The sequence below is a fragment of the Gavialis gangeticus genome, unplaced genomic scaffold (assembly GCF_001723915.1).
Source record: "Gavialis gangeticus isolate Ggan-Ray unplaced genomic scaffold, GavGan_comp1, whole genome shotgun sequence".
In the NCBI taxonomy this organism is placed as follows: domain Eukaryota; kingdom Metazoa; phylum Chordata; order Crocodylia; family Gavialidae; genus Gavialis; species Gavialis gangeticus.
Genome location: NW_017729017.1, coordinates 4,274,676 through 4,283,991, shown reverse-complemented (window position 1 = coordinate 4,283,991; position 9,316 = coordinate 4,274,676).

Below are 9,316 nucleotides of genomic sequence, written 5' to 3'. Positions count from 1 at the left end.
TGAAAGACTGTGGGACCTAAACCTGTTCAGCCTTCACAAGAGAAGGCTGAGGGGGGACCTGGTGACTGTCTATAAACTCACTAGGGGGGACCAGAAGGGTTTGGGGGAGACACTGTTTCCCCTAGCGCCCCCTGGCATGACAAGGAACAATGGACACAAATTATTAGAAAGTAGGTTTAGATTAGACATCCGCAAGAACTACTTCACAGTTAGGGCAGCTAGGAGCTGGAACCAACTTCCTAGGGAAGTGGTGCTGGGTCCTATCCTGGGGATCTTTAAGAAGAGACTTGATGACTACCTGGCTGGACCCATTTGAGTCCAGTCTTTTCTCCCACCCAGGCAGGGGGTCGGACCTGAAGATCTACAAGGTCCCTTCCGACCCTACTTCTATGGTTCTATGATTCTGTATCCCCTCTATATAGAGGGACCTACCTGTATCTGCAAGGAACTAAATTGAGCCAACTACCTCCTTTCATTTGTGGCCTCAATCTCAAGTTGAAGTCCATATGAAGCTGAAACATTAATGAGTGAAACCAATGCATTAGTCATCACTTTTTCCATTATGGCAGCGCATGCATTAGGACCAAAGCTCTGCTCTATGAAAAATTGTATCTACTTTGATTGTCTGTGGTGAGGCTCCCTTTTCTATGATGTAGAGATGTTGGTTGTCCATCTTGGATTTTAAACTTTTTGAGTCAGAATGATGAGTGTATTGTGGGAGTGGGAGGAGGGTGGTGCCTAGCATGTTATGGGCGATGGCAGAGTACAAATATTTCCTGGTAAAGTTCATACAGTAAGGGACAGACTGAAACACAAAGACTGAGAGGAGTTCAAAGTTCTTACTTGGTTTTTTTGATAGGAAGAAACAATTAGGTAGTTCTTTATATTGTAGTAGTGTCAAGGAGCCCCAACCAAGACGAGGACCTCACTGCATGAGGCCATATATGTACAGTATGAGATAATTTCTGCCTCAGATTTCTTACAATCTAAATAGACAAGATGAATGGTGGGAAGGGAAACAGACACAGGCAGAAGTAAGTTGTCCAAGCCACAAAACAGGTTAGTAGCAGAACCAGGAACAGAACCTACATCTTCTGAGTCCCAATCTGGTACCATTAGATTATCTGATGAAATTAAAAAGGGACCCACCCCCAAGAGATAAGACCTCAAACTATTGTATCTCAGGGCAAATTCTCTTGTCCCATCTCAATAGCCCTTCCTTTCTTAGAGAAGGGTGCCTGTACAATGGACTAGCAAGATGAGAGTTTTATGATGGGGAAGATGAGTTGACCTGATAAGGATGTGGTGGATTCTCTATCACATGCAGTCTTCATATCAAGACCAGATACCTTTCTGAAAGGTATGTAGTAGCTCAGTTAGAAGTCATGGATGCAATGCAGACATTGTGAAGTGAAATTCTCCAACCTGTGTTATGCAAGGGATCAGACTAGATACTCATAATGGTCCTCTCTGATCTTAGCTTCCATCATGATTAATAGAATAATGCAAACATAACTGGCCATCACTATCACAATAGTCAGAGGAACAGAGTGGGAGAAGGAGGAGCCCTGGATATTGAATCGCATCCCTACCTACCATGAAGCTCTGTGTGACCTAGAGGAAGTCACTTTTCCTCAAGTGTAAGGTTTCTTACACTTATCTTCAACAGTAAGTAACTGTTCTCTGTATCTCTTGAACTTTCCCAGCATTTGGATTCAGAGCTTTGTTTTCAGCATATCTGTAATAAATTTCTGCCTGCCCCATAGAGACAGCTGTGATTTATGTATAGTTACCAAAGGGCCTGGCTTGGTTGGGGTACTCCTTACTTTGGAAAAAGCTTCTTCCACATCCTGGAGTGCTTGAGAAAGCCAAGATTTTGTTCAAGTGTAACATTTTTTTGTCATGGAAAAACCTCTGTTTCACCACTGAGCAAACATGACCACCCTGGTATGGTGCCAGGAGGTGCCACATTGACAGACATCATGACAACATCTTAGTGTAGCTGCCTTTGTGTGATGCTTGGCATGTTCCGATGAGTTGTGTCTCAGGAGTGCTGAGTAATTGTATGCCTAGTGCTGCATTAAGACACCTAAACTATTTTGGGTTTAGGAGATATAGCTAGTTTAGAGGTATCTCAGTATAGCACTACCTGATGCCACGCTGGGGCGTGAGAGTTGTCCCAATTGTTCCATAATTATGGTAGCTTTAGTCATGTGAGGTAGCGCTGAAGGACAGGGCTTTGGGTCCCACAGTTTTAGGCACTGTATAGAACAGGGGTGGGGAATTATTTGGGCTAGAGAGCCACTTAGGGAGTTTTGGTAAGCTGTTGTGGGCCAGGTCAGGTCCCCCCACCCCCTCAATGCTGTGCTAGGTCAGCACTCCTCCTTCCCTTGCACCCACAACAACTCACTAAAACTCCTCAAGTGGCTCTGTCCTAGGGTGCGACTGCCTGGTGAGCTCAGCCCCAGTGGATGGGATAAAGCCATGGGCAAAGGCATCTGGGAGTAGGACAGGCAGGTGGGGCCGGGGCGGAGACTGGGATTGTGGGGTGGTGACAGTGTGGGGCTGGGACCTGGGGCAGAGCCATGATCCATTCCCAGCATGCCTCTGCCCATGGGATGAATGCCCTTCTGGCACCACCCCATGATCCCAGCCCTGGCCCTGCCTACCCATCCTGCTCTCAGACACTGTTCCCTGCCCACCTGCAGCTCCATCCCATCTGCCTGGCTGAGCAAGTCCTCCCTGTGTGGGTCCTGGGCAGCGGGTGCAGGGCTGATGGGCTGGGGTGCTCACGCAGCAGGGCTGGGTTCTGTAGTGGCAGTGGCAACACTGGCAGCTCTTAGGTGCTGCTGCCATTGGGGCTGCTGGGAAGGGTAATTTGGCCACTGTGCTGCTGGGCACCATGCTGCCCCCTCCTCTTGGGCTGGGCAGGGCCAAGCGACCCACTGCAGGCCAGATAAAATCCCTTGGTGGGCCATATTTTGCCCACTCCTAGTATAGAGGTACAGGCACGATATGTATTACAATCCTTCAATGACCTGAAGCTCTGGGTAGGGCAGTGCCCAGGTGACAGATCAGAATGTTTTAACTTTTCCCTTCCAGAGCTTCAGTCTGCCTGTCAGCACAATCCGCTGGAGCTGTGCTTAGCTCTGCTGCATGTCAAGAGCATGGTTGGTGCTTTTCTCTGCCTTTTCTTCATTGTGATGCTAACAGCTTTCACTTAATTTAATATGTGCATCTTAGAAGTCTGAAGATGAGGTGAGCTCATTTGGCGTAATTATCAGATGTGTCAGGAATGTGAAATTCAAGGCAATATAACTGTCCCGGAGCCATCACACCTTAGACAGCCTGTCGGCTGTTGACGCTGCAAGGATAGGAAATGTACCTACTTCCTCAAGCAGAAAATAGACTGTTAAAAAACTGGTAAAGGCTAAACTGGTATCATGTTTTTATGTTTAGCATATGCTTTTGCTTCCTGCTCCACTGCCCCCTCCCCTCTCTTCCTCACACATCTGTCACAGGACCCTCAGTGCAGCAGAAGATGATCTGAGATGAGTAATATCACTCATGCTTCCTAGGAAGGTCATTCTGGTTGCAGTCCTGGGAACTGGCAGTAATTGTGCAGGAAATGTCTGCTCACCCCATCAGAGGAAGTCTAATAAAATAAAGCTCTGACTGATAATTGTTGCCAAATTTTGCATGTGTGTGTTTGCGCACAGCTCTTGTGATGTCACTGCAAGGAGGATCGTCACATAGTTAGAGCATCAGTCTGGGAGTTGTTTTCTGGGTTGTATTCCCAACCATGCCTCTTACCCACTGGGCAAGCCGTTGCACTTTTCTCATCTATAAAATGGTGATGACAGTTGTGCATAAGGGGGTGGCATGAGTTCAGAGGGCTGAGGCTGTTGAAAGGCAGGGTTATATGTTAGCTGTAATAGTGAGATGAACATTTTGAACCCCCCAGATTTGCAAGCAAGTGGCTGAATGGTGCTTAGTTCCCACGGCAGGTGTTAGCATTTCCAAGATGGTTCTGACCCTCTGCAGCATTCACTGTGTTTCCTATGAGGATAGCGTGAGGGAATCCGACCTGGTTAGAAAGCAGATGCAGTTTGCCTTGTTAAATTAATCTGTGAATGAGGGTGCTGGGTCAGCTGGGGTAAATAATTCCCTCTGCACCATTGTGGCCAGTAGTTCAGCTGGGTGTCCAGTGCTATTTATGGGAAGCAGAAATTGGTCAAGGCGTGAAGCATTCCAGTAGCCAGGGTCTCTCTCGTCTTCCTCCAGACATGAGAGCTTTCTGTTTTCTTGCGTTTAGACCTTGCCATGTCATTCTGAGGATCACATTGCTGACCTCCTGATGTTCTTTGCTTGTTGGCTTGTGTCTGCCTTGTGATTCAAAAGCTGTTTGGAAATGAAATAAGAATGAATCTGAGGTAAAACAGGAACCGGCAAGGAGCCTGGTTTTAGGTGCCTTTCACATAATGTCACAAAGTAGGGCTAGGCCGTGCCAGCTGGCTGGCGGAAAATGGCTTAAATTCTGAACTGAATCCCCATATTGTGATGCAGAGCTGCAGCCTGAACTGCCTGCCATCCCAGTGTGTACCATGCTATCTAATCCTGGGCCAAATGGCACCATTGGATCATTCTCCTCCATCTCTTAAAGACAGCAGCTGCAGACTGGCCTATTTTATGCAAACCGGAGTCAGCTCTGGCAAGTTACTTCTGTGACCCTGAGCTGGGCAAAATTTGTGTCGCCAGTGTATAAAATTTTGTGTTTTGATCTTATTTGAGTATTATTTTATCTGGCAATTTGCTACCTTCTGAAAACCAGTTTCAGAATGAAGTATATGGAGCATGCCACAAAACAAATGGTCAAAAGTAAGAGGCAATAATGGCAACATATTTTCCAATAGCAATGTTACACTTTTTGTACATACCCATCTTGGTTTCTGGGTGATCAGAAAAATTCCTAGTCCCATATATCTCTTTGAGAAAGCAGCATCTAGAAGTATCCAGGGATAGGATTAAAAGCACTAATTTATAGAAGTGCAAATTTGCAGCAATAATTGTTTATTTGGACAGGTAAAAATTGAGTGCCTCCATTTTTACATGGACCACAGCAGCTTACAGAAATGGATAACCATGCTTGCAATAGCTAATATATGAGTGCAAAGCAGTGTGGTATGCCCATTTATGCATGGGCCACATCCAAGCTGTTAAATACATGCACAGTGGACCTGCATGCGTCTACATATTTTGAATGTCAGAATATGGCTTGAGGACATGCAAGTTTCTGAGAACATGCAAGGGCTTGTTTTTGAGAGATCACAGACCTTCCCAATTAAGAAATAAACCACATGGGGATGCCTATGTCAGAAAGGGGTGTCCATTTCAATAAGAGGTGACAGGATAGGTAACTGGATAGACAGCTGCAGACCTGCTCATCTTCTGGTGTATTATTTGGCAGCACAGCTGATTTAGGCCTGTTCTGGTTTACACCAAAGCAATAGGAGGATCTGTGCTGGCTCATGCCTATTCGTCCATACTACAGCATACAGAAATTAACCTGCTGCCAACGTCTCCCTTCCCCAACAAATGCCTAATAATAAATTCAACAAAAAATAATTACCTTGCCGTAAATTGGATATTAGCATATGAATTGGAGCTTAACATATGAAAAGGCTTTTGATGCCATTTAAAATTGATATAAAAAATGACCGCAACAGAACTTCCTTCATGCTCCATTTTTCTTCCTGCAAGAGTCAAGGCCTCCATTAATAAGCAGCGTCTTGTGTAGAAACAACACTTCTGTCAGAGCAATGCAAATGCCTGTGGATGTTGCTGACATGCAAACAAATAAGCTGGAGGTGATCATGTTGACTCTTTAAAAACACAGGACCAATATGAATCCTCTCGCTTGATTCATGCATGCTCAGTACTTGCAACCAGATCCTGGTATAACTTGAGTGAAAGGAACGGACTCAACTGAGGTTAGGATTTAGGAGACTGTCAATGGTGGGATCCCACTGATGTCACCAGGAGTCTGTCTGGCTGGGTAGGAAAATTTTACTCCATGGAAAGTCTGAGCCAGTATGTGCTCTTTGGAAAATGATGAGATTGGCAGAGAGGAACTTTGGCTGTTGTTGAGCTTCCAAGGGAATGAAGTTCTATCCATGCATTCCACCATGCTTAGAGTCAGAGAAAATTAAGGTTGGAAGGGACCTCAGGAGCTCATCTAGTCCAACCCCCTGCTCATAGCAGGACCATTCCCAACTAGATCACTCCAGCCAAGGTTTTGTCTATTTGGATATTAAAAACCTCCAAAGATGGAGAGTCCATAACTCCTCTGGATAGCCCATTCCAGTACTTTACTACCCTCCTTGCATGACAGTTTTTCCCAATATCTGACCTAAACTTCCCTTGAGACCACTGTTTCTTGTTCTGTCGTGTGCCACCACTGAGAACAGTTTAGCTGTGTCCTCTTTGTAACCACTTTTCAGGTAGTTAAAGGGTGGTTGCCCCCTTAGTCTTTTCTTCTTCAGAGTAAGTAATCGCAGTTCCCTCAGCCTCTCCTCAAAAGTCATGTGCCCCAGCCTGCAAACATTTTCATTGCCCTCCGAAGCTCAAGACTTAAAGTACAAGTACTTAGGCTTAAACCTCTGCCCTGCAGGCTGCCCCCTGCTGCCCCACTAGAGTGCCTCAGATCTTACCTAGGAGATCTGATGGGATGAGGATGGCTCATTTCCTCTCTGTCTTTCAGTCCCTAGCTACTCTACAGAGACTGTGAGCAAGGTCCCTGTTATGAAGGCAACACCAGCCAGGAACCGGACTGCATTCATTCTATTTAGGGAAACACCAGACAGCCATCAGATCCTGACAGCCTTCAGTCGCTCCTAGAGATGAGCTTCAGGTGAAGGGTCTGGTAGAATCTGGCACTATTGGTCCTTCATCTGAGTTACCCATCCCTCCGGTAAGAAATATTTATATAGAAGGAGCTACCTAGATACTCAGACCCACTCTCATCTGAATTCTGATACCCGCCACTCCCACCTCCCTTCTTTTTTAGCACCTTACACTCTTCCCTGAAGTGGGAGTGGGGGAGAGCACAGGCTGGGGCAAAAAGTGGGACTGGAGGCTGCAGGGGGGCAGAGATGGCAGGGGGCAGGCACAAGCAAGGGGCAAGCTGCTTGACCTCCCCAAGCTGCCCACCTGCAGCTTGCATTATGGCACTGACAGTGTCTCTAAATAGCTCATTATTTTATTTTCATTTACTGATTGTTCAGTTTCTTTCTCTCCCAATGGTGAAGGTAAATCTGCTTTCAGGTACCAATTACAGTTTGCCACATATCAAGATAAGTTAAGGCTTCCTTTAATTCTCCTCCTGGAATTTGCTGTCCCCTTCACTTTCTGTGCATTTTCACTCGATGGCTTACCTTGGGAGATGTCTGTTCCTCAGTGTCTTTTTATGTGTTTTGGTGCTGGGCCTCAAGATGAGAGCTCTTTGGTATGTTTGATCTACTTCTGAAAGCTGTTGTACCTGGAGCTGAAAAGAGCATACAGCAGACTTCTTGTACAACCTTAGGGCAGTTGTACATGTGGTGCCATTAACATGTACATGTGACTAAAATGTCACTTTGTGTGGCTTAATGGTGTCACAGTGTACACATGCAAAATTTTTAGGGGTTTTAAATGTCTTTGCATTTTAGCAAACAAACCTACGTCTAGATGTACTTTAGTTTGCAACTTTTCAAATTGTAATGATGCAGGTGTCAGCTTGCCCCCTGGCTGTGGGAGAGGTGGGGAGGCTCTGTGGGGGAAAAAAGGATTTGCCCCTTACCACTTCTGCCTTCAGCAGGTGCGTGCTGAAGGCAGAAGCGACGAGGAGCCCAATCCTTTTTTTTTCCGGCAGAGCCTGCCTGCCTCTCCAGCAGCCAAGGTGCAAGCTGGGTGGGCCAAGCAGCACCTGAGCTGCAAGGGGCCCTGGTACTTCCCTCCCTCAAGTGTACAAGTGCCCTTAGAGCAGTGGATCTCCCCGTTCTTAGACTCAAGGCAACCCTTGGAAAATGCCAGCCCTTAGTTTATTTGTTATTTTTTTGACTAAGGAAAATAATAGAATAAAACTGGTGCAAAGAACTCAAAGATCACAACGTGTCTTTGAACCACAAACAGCAGGTCTATGGATTTCTGTTCGAAATCTCTGGGTTTCTCTTATGACTCATACGGAGGTATTTGCATGCCTAACAGTGTTAATATTGCACAGCACCCTGTAACACACTTTTAAAGGATCTCAAAGCAATCCAGGTTGCTACAGCACTCTGGTTGAGAATCACTGATTTAAAGGTTCCCCTGCTTAAGTTTGTCTTAGTGTTCTTCTTTCAGTTTCTAGACGATAGGAGTTTTGTCAACCCTCCTTTCCCCTCATAGGCATATAGTGACTTGCCCATATGATACTGCTAGAGCAGGACAAAACATTTTGTCAAGTGTTACGTTAGCTGAAAAGTACAGATTCTGGTAAATCAAAAGTATTCACAAATGTTTCCAACTTTTTTAGCCATTAAAAATTATTGAAAAAGTCCAAGTATTTTGTTTTTCCTTCTGAAATGACATTTTGTTTTGAAATAAAGTTAAATTTTAAATGTTAAAGGGTAACCTTCTCTGAACATGAAATCAAAAAAACCTTTTTTGGAAGGAAAACAAATCAAAACCAAATCATTTTAGGTTGCCTCCAAAATATTATTTATTTCTGTTTTGTCAGTCTGGCCAGTGCATGGAAAAATCAGTCAATTTACTGTTTAGAGCTGTGCTACTATGTGCTTAGACTGACAATCACATACCCTCGGGTATTTTACATCAGTTTGATGCACTAAGGTAAATTAAACCTGCATCAGAAACCTGGCTCAAGCACATGTCATAAGCCAGTGCTTCTCAACCTTTTTTGCCTCAGGGCACTCACTGTTTTCAGAGTTTTGTGGCACTCCAGTTGAGACTCGCTAAGCTAGAATCGAAATTTAGAAAAGATATGAAGAGGTGCCTTGAGCTGAAAAGGATCGAGAACCACAAACTTAGCTGATGCCAGGTAAGTGTGGTGGGGGCAGGTTTAAGTGATCTAACTTGGGTATGGAAAAGTTAACCCAGCAAATGTTTACTTGTGTCCGGAGTGCAGCCCCAGACTGGGAAAGCCCAGCTGTTTGCCCCAGCCCTGGGGCTGTGTTGTTCCTACCCCCCTGATTCTGTCCTGGCTATTTTTAGCCCTCCATACCTCCCTCCCCCACGACCCGACAACCCCCCCCCCCCCCCACGCCCCCCCCACCCCCCC